Source organism: Heterocephalus glaber, unplaced genomic scaffold, assembly GCF_053883595.1.
Source record: "Heterocephalus glaber isolate CG9 unplaced genomic scaffold, H.glaber_assembly_v1.0 deba00001600, whole genome shotgun sequence".
NCBI classification, from domain to species: Eukaryota; Metazoa; Chordata; class Mammalia; order Rodentia; family Bathyergidae; genus Heterocephalus; species Heterocephalus glaber.
Genome location: NW_028258372.1, coordinates 4427106 through 4443694, shown reverse-complemented (window position 1 = coordinate 4443694; position 16589 = coordinate 4427106). Strand labels below are relative to the sequence as shown.

Sequence of the window (16589 nt, the reverse complement as noted above, 5' to 3'; positions counted from 1 at the left end):
GCCCCTCCCACTACCCCTACCCCTTTGGACCTTTTCTTCCTATTTTGCGTTATCAATTATTCATTCTAATCATTGGTACATTTTAGGTATACAATATAATGACATTCATCATTGGAAATTTGCACCTTTACATAGTCTCTCTTGGTTCTTATTTTTCACCCTTGCCCAGCCCTCCCTTCAACCCTTTCATTCCTCCCTATTTACAAAGATTTTGTTCCTATTTTTCCATTTTCTCATATTAATCCCATTCCCTTCTATCCTTTCCCCTAGCCCTCCCACTTTCTTCCCCTTTGCCCCTTTTCTTCCTATTTCACATTACCTATTATACATTTAGTCCTTATTTACGCTTTCAGTTTATCACACCAGAGAAACTATTTGGTATTTATTCATGTGTGTCCTATTTATTTCACTTAAGAGTATTGCCTCAATGTGCATCCACTTAGCTATAAATGTCTCTAATTTCTCATTTTTTATGGCTGAGTAGTACTCCATTTTATAAAAAAATCCCCACATTTTCTTCATCCAGTCTCCAGTTGATGGGCATTTGGGCTGTTTCCAAGTTTTAGCTATTACAAACTGCACTGCTATGAACATGGGCGCACATATATCACTGTGGTATGATTCTTTTAATTCTTTGGGGAAGATCCCCAGCAGTGGAATAGCATGGTCAAATGGGACTTCCAGTCCTAGTTCTTTGAGGTATCTCCATATTGATTTCCACAGTGGTTGCACCAGTCTACACTCTCACCAGTAGTGGAGCAGGGTTCCTCTTTCCCTCACAGCCCCGCCAGCATTTGTTATTGGTTGATTTCATGATAGCAGCCATCCTTTCTGGAGTGAAGTGGAATCTCAGTGTTGTTTTCATTTGCATCTCTCGAATGACCAGTGATGTTGAACATTTTTTCATGTATTTATTTGTTATTTCTACTTCTTTGTCTGAGAAATGTCTGTTCATTTCAGATGCCCATTTTTGGATTGGGTCTTTAAATTTGGGAGATCTGATCTTTTTAAGTTCTTTATAGATTCGAGATAGTAGACCTTTGTCTGAGGAAGAGCAGGTGAAGATTTTTTCCCACATTGTGGGTTGTCTCTTCACACTGCTGGTGGTTTCTCTTGCTGTGCAGAAGCTTTTTAATAAGAAGAGATCCCATTTGTTGATTGTTTGTGCTAGTTCATGGGCAACTGAGGTTTTGTTCATAAAATCTTTTCCTACACCAATGTCTTCAAGAGTTCTACCTAACCTCTGTTCCAACTGGTTCAGAGTTTCTATTTTAATATTTAGATCTTTAATCCATTTTGATTTTAGTTGAGTGCATGGTGAGAGATATAGGTGTAGTTTTAATCTTTGGCAAGTTGAAGCCCAATTTTTCCAGCACCATTTATTAAAGAGGCTATCTTTCCTCCAGTGAGGGTGTTTGGCTCCTTTGTCGAAGATGAGATGGCTGAGTGTGTCTGGCGTTGTTTCTGCATCTTCTAATCTGTTCCACTGGTCCTCAGGTCTGTTTCTTTGCCAGTACCATGCTGTTTTTATCACAGTAGCTTTGTAGTATAGTTGCAGGGTACATCAATCTGGGTTGGAGGCTGTTTTCTTTTAGGGCTTGGAATATGTCACTCCAAGCTCTTCTTGCCTTGATGGTTTGTTTTGAGAAGTCTGCTGTGATTCTGATGGGCTTTCCTTTGTATGTAATTTGTTTCTTTTCTCTGACTGCTTGGAGAACTTTGTTCTTCTGTTGTGTTTCTGGAATCTTAACAATTATATGCCTATGTGTAGATTTTTTTTGATCAAGGCTATTTGGAGTCCTATATGCCTCACTTATCTGTATGTCAAGTTCTTTTCCCCTGCTTGGGAAGTTTTCTGCCATTATTTCTGTGAAGAGGTTTTTTATGTCATCTCCTCTCTCTCCTGTTTCTTCATTGAGCCCAATCAGTCTTATGTTATTCTCTTTTGCATCATCTAGCAGCTGCTGGATTGATTTCTCATGTTCCCTTATAATTTTGAAGCAATTTTTCTTTTCCTGGTCACTAATTGCAATCTTATCTTCTATATCTGAAATTCTGTCCTCACATTGGCTCATTCTGCTGTGTAGACTTTCAATGGAGTTTTTCATGTCCTGGAAATCTATTTGCATCTGTTTTATAGATTCCATTTGTTTCTTATGTTGGGATTCCATCATGTTCCTGAGCTCCTTTCTATATTTATTAATCATGTCTTGCACTAGGGGCACAATTTCTCCTGTTCTCTGAGAAATTATTTGTGATTTCATTTTTTCCAGATCCTCTTTTGTTGCCAGTTCAGTGGGTCCAGGTGGTTGAGTATCAGAGTGTTCCATCTTATTTCCTTTTGGGGTTGCTGTAGGTGATCTGGAAGTCTGGTTTTGAGACTTATTTACGTGTTTTCTCATTTCGACTGGGGCGGGAGTCTGTTAGCGCCTGCAGGGATTACCTCCTCTGAGCTGGGTGAGCTGGGACAGGGCCCGGGAGCAGCGGTAGGGATGGTGACCCAAAAGCCCTTTCCTGTGGGCTGGGAGCAGCCGGAGGGATGGTGGCCGGGAATCCCCTTCCTCTGGACCAGGAGCAGTGGGATGGTGGCTCAGAAGCCCCTCCCTCTGGGCCAGGAGCAGCGGGATAGAAGGTGGCCCAAAAGCCCTTTCCTCTGGGCTGGGAGCAGCGGGAGGGATGGTGACCGGGAAGCCCCTTCCTCTGGACCAGGAGCAGTGGGACGCCAGCTCAGAAGCCCCTATCTCGGGGCCGGGAATAGTGGGACTCAGTACCTTGGTCTGGTGGTCTGGTGTCCTCTGCGTCTTTGTAGTGTGGAATCAGGTGGCTGCCTGTCTGCAGCGGGCTGATTCGGCGTGTGTTCCGTGCTACTGGGGACCTCGGTAGGGTGTGGGCAGACCTGCCTGTCTGCAGCGGGGTGATTTGGTGTCTTCCGCTAGACTCAGGACCTCTGTAGGGCATGCACAGACCTGCCTGTCTGCAGCGGGCTGATTCGGCGTGTTCTGTGCGACTCAGGACCTAGATAGGGCATGGGCAGACGTGCCTGTCTGCAGCGGGCTGATTTGGCCTCAATCTGAATTTCTTAGGCCAGTTTAAATGATGAAATGTTTATTTTAGTTTTCCTCTCTTTTTGAAAGAAAGCAAGGAAATTATGGGACTTAAACTTACCCCAAATCATCTGTACCTTTGAATAAATGTTAGATTTTGAGATGTTTAAGTATGTAGACAAATATGCTTATTCTTACTGATCCCTCCACTGAAGAAATGTGGGAATAGAGCAGACACTTATGATATGATTCTTAGACTCACTGAACACATAGTGCAGCTGAGAATAACTCTATGTGTCTATAAAATCTCATAAACTATGTAAATAAATATGGTTTATGAGAGGTTAGAATAACTCACTTTTAAAGGTTTGTTGATCACATGTGTAAATACCGGATAGTTTCTCTAGTGTGAGAAACTGAAAGTGTAAATAAGGATTAAAATGATTAAAACGAATAATTGAGAATTTGTAATAGGAAGAAAAGGTCCAAAAGGGTAGGGGAAGTGGGAGGAGAAGGGCAAAGGAGAAAGGAAAGAAGGGAATGGAAAAATTATGAGAAAAGGAAAAAATAGAAACAAAGTCTTTGTAAATAGGGAAGGGTGGAGGGGGTGAAGGGAGGTCAGGGGAATGGGGAAAAAATAAGAACCAAGATACATCATGTACAGGTCCAAGCACCCACTGATAAATGTAAATGTATTGTATACCTAAAATGTACCAATAAAAGAATTTAAGAAAAAAAAAAAGATTTGTTGATCATTATACCCATACTGGATAGTAAAAGAATTGTACAATACACATTTTATATGTAGGAGTTTGACATTGACCCTGGCCAACATTCATGTAAAACACATAACTATGGGAGGAAATATGGGATTAATTCTCAAAACTGAACTTGTAGAAATAAATGCTGTAGAAATTGGAAGAAGTAATGTGATAAGGTAAGCTAGGATGACTAAGTATGAATTTATATATGTAATAAGGTCAACAAGAGCTCTAAAAGGTTTTTGGAAGAGGAAGTGTGTTATCAGTGAGGTTAACATAAGCAAACATGAAGTCAGGAATTAAGCTGTGGTTCGGTGAATAGTACAAGCAGTATGCTACATGGATAATTTATATTGGAGAAGGAAAAAGCTAAGATTAAATAGATTGCAATCAGGTTGTGGAAGGTCTTGAATACCAATTTGAAGTTTTATCAAAATTCTTTGGAAACTATCAAAAGTTTTTGAGCATTGGATGTCCACATCAGTATTTGATTTAAGGAAGGTGGGGGCAGCTACAGTATTTGGTTGCAGTATACAGTATTGAGATATGTGGTTAGTAAACAGGTCCTGAGTCATTTAGCAAGTTATTGCCTCATTTCCCGGCCTGTCTACTCTCATCTCTGCCACTACAGTGCAGGCTCCCCCATTCTATTCTCTTTTCTCTAATATTCAGAAGTGATGCGTAGGATAGGAAAAACTTCCTTTGCAGATAGCCTCTCCTCACTCAGGAAAAAAATCTCAAAAGCTTTCTCCATTTTTCACAAGGAGAAGCTGAATTATTTTTGATATATCCAGAGTCACTCGCCAAAATTGTAACTATATTTATATACCTAATTATCTTTTCAGTGTTCCTTTTATTTTATTACTTTTAATATTGCATATGTATCTTGTTTTTTTTTTACATAAATTGCTGTATCTTGTTAGGTTCATTTGTATACAGAAGTCCTAACTTTTTATTATAAATGATTTCTTAGACCATCTGGTATAATCATTTGAAGGTTTAGTTCTTATCTCTAATTGTGATCAGGCTTGTAGGTAAATGGAAAGTTAAGTCTAATAATAGGTTTATCTCACTGTAAGGAAAAGAAATTCATCATAAAATAACTTACTGGAAATTTAGTCAAATTGGCTCCCAGCCTTCATTATCATAAGTGGTGTTATGTTGATATATTTTGCAAAACTTAACCCATAAACCAAATTTAGAATTTGTAATGGAAAAAACCTTTGTAAAAACCACTTTAAGACAAGGTGGTTTTTTAGAAAATTGGTGACAATACCATATAGAGTCACTTGTTGCCTTCCTCTCATCAAATTGGTCCAATTCGACCAAAAAAAAAAAAAAAGTAATCTCATTTCATTGGGAATTACTGTGGCAGTGCTGACTTTCAAATCTAGCTTTCAGGAGTGAGTGCAACATCTATTTCTGAGCGCCTCCATCAGTGACCTTCAAGAATATGTGTTTATTTATATTTCCTATTAAATAATTTCACTGTTTGAATGCTGCCTTGATTATAGGTAAGTTGCTTGTTTTAGGGCTTGTATCTTCCATAAAAACTTCAGTGATCTCTAACCCCTCTATCCTGATGTCCGCTGGAGCCAGTTTTTTTTAGATTGAGTCCCATTTATCAGAATACTAAGGAATATGGAGGCCTATTTAAAATCAAAAGAAACAAACTTATAGAAGACAATTATTGTGTATACTCATTTACATTTTTTGTACAGAATTATGTACTGGAAAGTCATTGGATTTAGGAGTTAGAGGTATTTGACTGTGAATCTTACTTCTAAGTCTTTTTTTTTTTTGGTACTGGGTATTGAACTCCGGAACTTGTGCTTGTGAGGCAGGCACCAGTACCGCTGAGCTAAATCCCCAGCCCGCCTTATCTACTTCTTTACTAGTTACATGACCTTGGACCAATTGTGTGACTTCTTGATCCTTATTTTTTTCATCTTTGAACAACAGGTGAAGATTAAATGAGAATATATATGTGAAAATATTTTGTAAATTTTAAAGTGTTCTACAAATGAAAGTTTTAATATGAGATAGAAGATGCTCAGTAATATTTGCAGAACTGAGTGGAATGGCAATTTTTCATCCTCTTTGGTTAAATTACATTAGAGTGGGGAGGAAACTGCTTTGTTGAGTTTTCTTTAAACTGTTAGGTTATAGGCAGAACCCTTTACAAGTATCCCATGGGGTTGAGGGCCGAGGACTAGGGGAGTATTCCTTGTTTTGTTTAATGCCAGGGGCTTTTATCTTAGGGAACTTGTTCTTCTCCTGAGTAAGCAAAGTCAGACCCACAAAGCCTGCTTATCCACCCCCACCCCACAAAAGCCATCACTGTGGCCAACTCAGCACCTGTGTAACTACTGTTCCCTCTTTTTAGCCAGAAGTTGTGTTTTAAAAAATAAAGATAAAATCTTCAAATATTTCTGGCTATTTTAAAAGGATATCTTAGAGCCAGGGGTGGTGGCACTTGCCTGTAATCTTAGCATACTGAAAGGCGAGGCAGAAGGATCATAAGTTCAAGCTCAACTTGGACATCTTAGAGACATAGCAAGACTCTTCCTCAGAATAAAGTGTTTGGAGTGTAACTCAGTGCAAAGGTCATCTCTTGGTTACCCTCCATTGAGGGGAAGGTTAAAATTAATTTAGTTCAGAACTACCCCCCCAAAGGTAGAGGATACAATGGGGATTGTTTAGGGGAAGGCAGCGAAAGAATGGTCAGCTTCAGGGCTTACCTTAACTGATGTTAGCACAGAAGAGAGATCCCTGCATACCCAGTCTTCCTTCTCTTCTACCTTGTTTTTTCCTTCTTCCCTCCTGTCTCCTTGCCCGTCTGTCATGTAACTTTTTCTAATGTCAACAGTCAATTATCACTGATCCATAGCTGCTTGAGTAAAGGAGCACACGATGCATAATTACTATTACTAAATGACTTTTAAGTACTTTTGTCTCTGACACTTTGACTGTTCAGTCTTCCCAAATAACAACCCCACACACTCAGTTTTGAAACTTCCTACCATGTGTGCGCTCGTGTGTATATGATTTAGTCACACAATTTGGAAACATACATCATGAAAATGAATACTTACATATAATTAGGAATTCTAAGTTCTGATGAATATTTAGAAAGTTTTTATTGAGGGTTGTTATGTTCTCAACATTGTACCAGGTACTGAGGTGAAAAAGAAAGAAACGAGGAAGGAAACCAAACTTTCTTTGACCGTTTCTATGTGTCAAGCCCTTTCACATAAGTTAATCTCATTTAATCTTCACAACAACACTGTGAGGTAAGTGTTATGTTCTCCAATTTTAAGAGACTCGGAGAGGTTGTGTGACATGCTGTAGGTCACTTAACCTGACAACTGACAGAACCATAATTTAAACCCAGGTCTGATAGAATGCTAACTTCAAATCCTGTGTTCATTTCATTATTCCATCGATAAATGGTATAACCCTTGGCTTTGAAAAATTTATAGTGTAGTTGAAAAATTTGCTACAAAACTTAGAATTGAGAGTTTGAAATGTTTTATGGTTAAGTTCTGAAGGGGGTTTTACAATTAAAATACACCATTAGAGTTTAGGAAAGACAGGGATCATGAAAAATGGGATCATCAAGAACAGCTTCAAAAAAACAGAAGAACAGCTTCCTTGGGGACTGGGGATTTAGCTCAGCAGCACTGAGCCTTCCTCACAAGTGCAACCTGATACTAAAAACAAACAAACAAAACAACAACAACAAAAAACAGCTTCCTTGGAAATTGACATTATTCAGACAAACAGTAAGATTTCAAAAGATAAAGTAGATTCCAGTAACAAGAGTAGCATTAATTTGAAAAATTATTTCTGAGAAACTTTGGCCAAATAATCTTCTTTCCTGTTCAATGAACTGGATATGAAAATGAATGAAAGGTCTACATGGTACAGTATTTTCCTTTCTAGGATGAAGAAAGTCCAAAGGAGAAAGAATAAATGATAAGAAATAAATACAGCAGTTGAAATATTTAACAGAATGCCCTCACCATAGCAGACACTTTGTTTTCCCAGGTCAGTGTTAGGCACTGGGAACCCTGTTAGCTTGCTGGGTGTTTTATGTGCACTTTCTATACTAACACTACCTTTTTAAATCTTCTTTTCTAGTATATAAATAATTTCATTGACACAAATAAGTGCCCTATTTAAAAATCCTACTTTAAGGGCAATATTTTTAGGCTACAAGTTTTAAATTATAGCTTTTTTCCTGGAAAAGGGTACATTATCTCTTTATATCTGTTTATTTTTTTTAAATCTGCCGGCTCTTGTATAGGAGAGTTGGGTGATGTGGATGGGAAGATTCATCACCTCCAGTCTATGTGTGATAAGAAATGTGGTGGATTTCTGTACAATTCTTCATTAAAGTCTTTTTAGGTAAAAAAAAATAATGAGTGTATACTACCACCCAACTCCAGCCAGCCTTTGATACTGTTATTTATCTCAGTACCAATCTCATGATTTTTCTCCATGACACCCTTTAGTATATGAAAGGTAAAAATAGTTCTATTTGTGGACTGGGGAATTTGCTCGGTGGTTTCGCCACCTGCTGCACAAGCTCAAGGACCCGAGTTCGATCCCTGGTACCAAAAACAAAATTTTTAAAAAATTCTATTTGCATCCCTTTGTGACAGTGCTTATTTATGAACTGAGAAATTTGTAGATAATTTTTGGTTAAGCACAATAACTGTCTGGTTTGTTGAATATTTATTTTAGTGTACAATTTTTAACAGAAAATTTTTAGTTTTTAGAAAGTAGAGAACAGTGTGTAGTTTTTGCTGTGGTAATGAGAACTGTGATTGTATGCCTATTATGTTTGGTGTTTAATCTCATCCCCACAGCACATTAGAAGGAATATATGGAAAGAAGGGAAGAGAATTGACATTTCTAGTGCCTTCTATGCACTAGGTACTTTACTTTTGTAATCACATGTGCCGTAAGAACAACATGACATAAATATCTTGCATTACCACTAAAAAAACCTTGATAACAAAACATACCTAGAGAGATGAAAAACTTCCCCAGAGTTTCAAAGCAAGTAAATGCCAAACACTGATTTGAACTCTCATCTAATATCTGGCTTGAATACATTTAATCATATCTGGGGTTCAGAGACAACTCTTTTCAAGTAATATGTAGTTAGCACCCACGGAAACTTAGAGGTATGCCACGTATTATGCACAGAGGATTAATAGTGGATGCTTATTGTGGCAGCCTGGTGGCTGGATTATTTCATAGACATTTATTATGTAATTTTAACCACTCTGAGGATCAGAATTTGTCTATATTTAGCAATGAAGTTAGACTGAGAAATTTCTAAAGTTTGTTGTTCTTCTAAAGTTTAATGATTGACTTATCAGTAATAGATGATTTCTTGAATCATGTCTTTTGAGAAGTAATAATAAATTACAGCTTGTTGTGCTACGCACGGTACACTTAGATGGTCAGTCTTTTTAACATTCTTGCAGGTAAATAATCTGTTATATTTGTAAAAACTCTGCTCATGAAATTTCTCAGTGATGGTGCATCTTGTAAGTGGTGGAGCTGCAATCTAAACCTATAATATTTAGGCCTCAAGGCAGTGCTTTTTCAGTCCGTGCAGCTGATGACAGCATCTCTGACACCTTAGGGCCTGATGGGGTGGGTTTTTCTGGTGAGGGCAGTTCAGAAGGTGTGGGCTTTCTATACCTCTAGACTAGCTTGTCAGTATCATGAATCAAGTCTTGTCCTACCTCCCTAGTATATGAAATAATATTTCAGAGCTTTTGGCCACTTGGATTTGAGAAAACTGAAGCTTAATGTAAAAGAATCACTAGTGCATGAGGATTTCATAACTGCTATTCTAATTATATCAAAGAAGTCACAGGGCAAGCACTAAATTTTGGAGATAGGATCATCATCTGGATATCTGTGATAAGTCATATAATCATTGCATTTTAAACAAATTAGACTTGAGGGACATGTGTCTTGTTGCTTCCTGAAAGTTCTTAATGCTAAATCACTGCCCTCTTGCCTGCCTCCATATCTTTATGTTAATTTTGAAGCATTTATTATATACTGGGTAAAATTTAAATGAGCCCTAGGGCCAGGAGTGGAGGAAAGGACCCCTAGATCTTGGAATTTAGAAAAGATATAGAGAATCTGTTAGGTTGGAAATAATACATAAGCAGATGCTAATGAAAAAATGAAATGCAGGGGAAGAGAAAAGAGACGAGGGTGCCTGTTTGGAAATTTTATAGAGGAGAGTACATTGCCCCTTTATTACAATAATGTTTCTGCACTATAATAAGGTCTTTCATTGCAAGTTCAGCCTTTTTCATTCATTTGTTTTGTACTCTGCTTCCTCTGTTACTAATTGTTAGCACAATAGTCTTCCAACTATGAAGTCTCAGTGTCCTTTTGGACCAATTTGCCATTGTTTTTTTCCCTCATCCCCCAACCCGTGCACTCAGCATCTATTACTATGGTTGCATTTTTAGACATTTTTTATGTTTTAAAATGGCAATGCTTTTGAAACATGCCAGAATAGTTCATGATAATTGAATCATCCAGCCAGTAACAGTTACTGCTTCCAAAAGCACACTGGTAAAGTTTCTATTTCTATATAGTCTTATAAAGTAATTTGAAATAAATACTTAATTCTCTTTTTATACCATTGCTTCATATGCATTGTTTCCTTTGAACTTCACAGTAGTCCTATGGAAATAGGGTATTTTGTTAAAATATTTTTGTTAAAATGTACTATTTACAGATTTACTGTTTAATAAATTCTTTGAAATTTTAGAGACCATAGAAAGCTAGCTATAAATAGCTTTTTGACTTAGAATTTTATTATGACTAAAGCATAAGCAAAGATTACTTAGATTGACAAACCTGTATAACTTAGTTATCAGACTCCAGACAATTCTGGCTACATGTTAATTCATGAAAACAAGGTTTTTAACATTTTGACCAATAAATATTTCAAATATTCTCTCAGCCTTGTTTGAATAATCTGATAATGATGTTTTCCAAATGTAATTTGTATAACAAAATCCTTAAAATAGTATTCCTTGACATGTTATGTATCACTTAGAATTTTCCCAATCTAATCATCATTGTTGCTTTTAAATGTCATGTTCTCAAGGTAGGTGACAATTATTTTTAGAACATGAATACTATATACTGGGCCTTTTCAGTTTTCTTTGGAGGAAAGCATATTTTAATAATCTGTATGTGACTTGTTTCTATCCATCTGTTTGCCTGAAATCTGCAAGTGAAATATATAAAGCTTATTATAGAGAAGTAAACTTCACTTTCTTTCTTGTAAGCAACCAACATTTCTAAGGCAGATATAAAAAGAAGAGCCCAAAATTTAGAGCTAAAAAACCTGGATGTGAGACTCAAGTTTTATCTCTTTAATGACTTGATAATTTTGAACATATAACTTAAAAATCAAATAGCTTCCTTTTTCTTAAATTTATGAACCAGAAATAATGGAAATACTTTAGAATTTTGAGACGATTAAATGAGAAATATTATATGTGAAATCTCAGTGTTGTGGTGTAGCAGCCGATCATATGCTAAAATTATTATTATTAAAACATTTTTGAGGATATAATAGAAAGCAAAATTTCCCTACTGAACTAAATTGGCAAAGATCTAAAATTAGATATCTTTCCCTGTTCTTGTAGAGATGAATAATGAGCTGGTTATTTTAAGGAGTCTCTTTAGTTAGCTTGGTACTGCTGTGTATCAGTTAAACCAGATTTTCAAATAGTTTTGTTCTTTCTCTCCCCTCTCCCTTCCCCTTCCTCTTTCCCTTCCTCTCCCTCTCCCTTTCCCCTCTCTTCCCTTTCGTTTATTAAAGACCCAGCAACATCCTTGTGGCTGTGGTTAAAATCTTTAAAACTTTATTTAGAGTTACAATTCCTTGAAAAAAAATAAAAATCTATATCTTCTTAAAGTTGCAAGCAATTGGAGGGTGTTTTTTGGAGAGATCAGATTTTAATAATGACTGTTTGACAGTCTTTATATATAATTTTAATGAGATTGTTTGGTTTGGTTGTTTATAATCTTCCGAAATTCATTGTTTATTTAGACAGTAGTATGCTTTACTGTGTATCCTGGGCCTACTTTTTACTTTCTATTTTTCTCCAAAGGGGAAAAAAATTCCTTATAAATCTAATATACCCAGGGAAAGAAGGATATCTTTTAAATGTAAAAGCTGTTGCTTTGAAGTTAAGAATGCAGTTAAGGTTTAAATATTTTTTTCGAATTATGTTATTGTGACTTATTTTAAAAATATAAACATACATACACTTGACTATGAATAGCTTTGAAAGGCAAATTAAGGAGTTTAAACTCTGTTGCAGAAAGTAGAATATTTTTTGAGGAGGAGAATGATAATATGGAAAAGGAATTTGAGTAAGACTGATCTGGCTAGTAGTATGTAGGACAACTTGGAGAGGCAGACGGCTGGAGAGAGAGGACCATCTGGGAGGCCATTTCAGTGATCCAGATTTTGGTTGTAAGTTCCCGGCTTGGGTGTCAGCAGTGAAAAGAAGGGGTGGTTGCAGGAGACAGCACAGAAGAGCTGCTAACACAGATGTTGCTGGCTGACCGTGGGATTGAAGGAGAGGATGAGTCACACATGACTGAGGAAGTGTTTCTTCGTTGATTAGGAAAATGATACAGAAATAAAATGAGTAGAAAAACTGTACTGGCATGATAATTTTCAGCTTGGATGATTAAAACACATGTGCACATGTGTGTGTTTGCTGGATGTGTTGGGAGTAAGGTGATAATATGACAGGGCCTCTGTAGAGAAACTTCAGTTTTGCCACGTGGGATTGGGTCTTCATTGGAAGGCCTGGGACTGGAGGAGCAGGTTCATCAGGTGATTAAGTGACTAGAATATGCAGGGTAGCCTCCCTCTATTAAAACCAGAGTCCTTACCAACTTTTCCTTCTCCCTTAAAGTTTATCTTCATTGAAAAGAATGTTTGTGATCTGTTTCTGTTTTTGTAAGACTCTTTGGTTTATGTCTTGTACTGAGCAATTACTTTGAAGATAACAATAGAAAGTGTGATAACTATTACTATTCTCTTACTTGGTTATGAAAATTTGTTTTATTTTTTTCATAAAATTTAAAAAAATCTTCATTGTACTTAGAGGTATCATTCAGTGATAGCGTGCTTGCCTAGCATGTGCGAGGCCCTGGGTACAATCCCCAGCACCACCTGAAAAGAAAAGTTACATTTACTGCCTTTGTTTACAATTTCAGACTTGGCCGGTATTCAGTAATAAATGTCCACTTGCCGAGGCTTTTCTCATCTCATCTCTTGTCCGTTTCTTACTTCATTCTAGCACCTTGGGTCCTTGCCATGTGGCGGACATGAGTGCCTCCAACTGCAGGTCACTGCTCTCAGGTTGTTCTCTTCAGATCATTCTTCCCCCAGGAACCTGCATTGGCCTCATTTTCATTAAAGAACACCTTTTCTATCTATTCGTTCTAAAATAGTAACGCCCTCTCACACTCACTTGTTCCTCTTCCTAGTTTTTGTTCATAGTACAGTGCTTATAAACACTTCTGTGTCTCCTTTGTTCATTGCTCATTCACCCATCCCCTCAGGAAAATGTAAGCCCTATAGAAAAAGGAACTTTGCTCACTTTTGTATGCCCGATATTTAGGCTTTGCATGGCATATGCATAATATTTGTTTAATTTCTGAATTTACTAAGGAGAGAGTAACATAACAGTAAGGTCTGAGCTTCAGGGAGAGCTCCACTTAGAAGAAGAGGCATTAAGAAAGACGAATGAATGGTCAGAGGTGGTAGTAAGACCAGGCAAGTGAGCGTCATGGAAGTCAAAGGAGAGTGTGACTTGATTCAAAGGATAAAGAGACTGGAGTGTAAAATGTAGCAAAGAAATGAAAATGAGAACAAGAAAAATATCTGATGAGAAAGAGCATGGTGGGTGGAAACCACAGTTTTACTCATTGATTAGGGAACAGGTAACAAAGGCCACTCTTGTAGATGATGATTTTGTGTCATTTGTTTAGTGAAATGAGGATCAGTTAGGCAGTTAGGGAGAGGGAGCAGCACTCAGGGCAAGTGCATTAAAGATGGACTCTGAGTCAGCACCCTGGCCTAGGTGTAGAGCTATTGTTTATTTCACTCTAGTGTCCATGAGAGGAACGCTTCGAAGATATGTGAGTGGAAGTCCCATATGTGCAAAAGGAAATGAGGCATTTAAAGTGTAAATTAGGGTCAATATAAAATAAACTGATTCTTCTAACAGTTACACATTTAAACTTCAGTGCCCAGTGATAATATTCTGAAACTTAACATGACTTTAGTGAGCTCCATTAACTAGAAGTATCTTTTTTTAGATGGGTTATGTATTTTATTTTAAAATAATCTCTACATTCAAGAAGTTAAACCTTCTCTAGTTTATTTTGGTATAAACTTTGAGAAAAGAATTTAATATTATTTAGGGAGGAAGTTTTTGGTTTTTTTGAATAATGAAAAATTTAAACATACAGATAAGTAGAGAAAATAGCTCATCGATTTCTCATATACTCACCACCTAGTTTTAACAGTTAACAATTTACTATATTTACATCATCGTTTTGTTTAAATGTTTAAATTATAATATCATGGCATTCATATCCCACAGTTTTTCAGTATGTCTCTTAAAATGAGCTTTTCCTGCATAATCATACCTAATGAAACTTAGAAATTTTCAATACTAATAGGCATTCATTTTCAGATTTCCCCATTGTTGTCTACAAAAATATCTTCTGTACTTTGTTTAAACCATAATACATCAAGAACAGCAGTTTTCTTTTGGTTGTTACATTGCTAGGCTTTTGTCTTCTGGCTTAGCAGAGTTCTGTGTTCTGTCTCACCACCTTCCTTTCCCCTAGTTTGGATACATTTCCTTACTAAGTACACCAGGCTAGTTGGCCTATAGAAAGTCTTCTCTTCTAGAATTCTGTTTTTGCAGGTGTCATTTAACTTTTCCCTCTACCTTTGTATTTATTATAAAATAGAAGTTAGATCTAAAGAGTCCATTAACTTCACATTCAGTATTTCTCCCAAGACTATTTCTTTGGTGATTCTATGTACTTGATGTTGCATCACATCAGGAAGTACTTAATATTTGCTTGACCAGCTGTTAGTGATGTTGTTTTTCTTCATTGGTTTTGGGTGGCAGTAGCTTCATTCTTCATTATAAAATTTAGATTCCCCCTTGTGGTTGGCAGATAATATGTGGGTTGACATGTTGCCATGCCCCATTCAGTTGTCAGTTATTTTATTTTATTTTTTTTTGGTACGGGGGATCGCACTTGGGTCCTTGCGCTTGCATAGCAGGCAGCAAAACCGCTGAGCTAAATCCCCGGCCCCAGGTTGTCAGTTATTTAATGTAATGATTTCAGCATCCCTAGATGATCTTTGCCTGAATCAATTATGTTATTAGCGATAGATTGTTGTTTAGGTTTTAAATGAAAATAAGTATGTTTGTTGATTGATTGATTGCTTTTTTGAGACAGGGTTAACTATATATAGTTCAGCTGGCCTTGAATTCACTGTAGTAGCCCAGGTAGGCTTCAGCCTCCTGTGTGCTGGTATTATAGGCATCTACCACCTCACCTGACTTTGCTTACCTTTTTTTAAAATGTAACTTCAGTTAGCCAAGGCATAGAATCATTACAGAATTGAGCCGGTACTAATGATTCCATTTACTTACGACTGATTTTGTTTAGGCATGGTACTAGGTAATGAAATAGTAGGGACCTTCAGAGAATTTTCAATCTATAAATCCATTTTTGGGGGGATTATTTTAAAATTTCATTATCCCAGCTTCATCAGGCTTCAAATATAAATTACTTTTTGTTAATAAAAATAAAAATAGATCTCATGATTAATTTTTAGTTATCCACTAGTATGTTATATAATGAAATGGTTAAATGTCATCTTGTTATATCTAAGTACATCTCTGTTTCATGCATTTTATTCTAAACATTATATTATAAACATTGATTATAATTACAAACAATTACAAACATAAGCAAACTGCTCAGTTTACTCTGGTATAGGAGTCCAATGGAGTTTTATGTCACCATTAAATATGGTGATATAAATCTATATGAAATGTATCCACAGCATGTAATATAGTTAATTATGATTTCATTTTTTAATAAAATAGCAAAGAGGTAAAAGGCTGTACATTAAAACATTAACTGTGGGGGAACTCTGAGGGGTTTTGTTTTTGTTTTGGGAATTCGTTTTGGTTTTTGTATTCTATTTTCTATCTTACCAGTTCTTTTGTATTGAGTATGGATGATATGTAAATCAAAGTAAATAATAGTTGAAAAACAACTTGCCTACAAAACAAGATGAATTTATTCACAAAACTGTACACTTACAATGGTCGAAGTGGTGAATTGTGTGACATACATTTTAGCACTTTTTTTTAAAGGTTGTAGCTACTGTACTGCAAAAAAGCAAAACAAGAAGCCAATGTGCCTAATACCTCATTGAGTCCATTAGATGCTGTATTCCTCTTAAAATTTTCTGATAGTAAATGATTGTGTCCTTTCTGTAGTTTCATCATTGTTTCAAAGTGAAATTAAAATTTAAAATTTCATGTTTGCAGAGAACGGTTATTCTAAAAGACTCTGAAAGTATGCATTTGTTTTGTGAGAGGCAGGATTTGGTGGGTATAGAAAAGAAAAATGTTAGTGTTGAAAATGCTGGCTCTGAAAA

At 36.5% G+C, this 16589-nt stretch overlaps 1 protein-coding gene across 10 annotated transcripts in view; it reads left to right on the top strand.

The window, feature by feature from the left end:
- The window catches only part of Akt3 (AKT serine/threonine kinase 3), a 259832-nt gene that overhangs the window by 129390 nt on the left and 113853 nt on the right, over positions 1-16589 (top strand). The window contains exon 2 of one of the 10 annotated variants that reach the window (XM_087194058.1): positions 6981-7098. The exons of the other annotated variants lie outside the window; for them this stretch is intronic. The gene's annotated coding sequence lies outside the window, so the exon portion shown is untranslated. The remainder of the gene's footprint in view (positions 1-6980; positions 7099-16589) is intronic. 10 annotated transcript variants of the gene reach the window in all.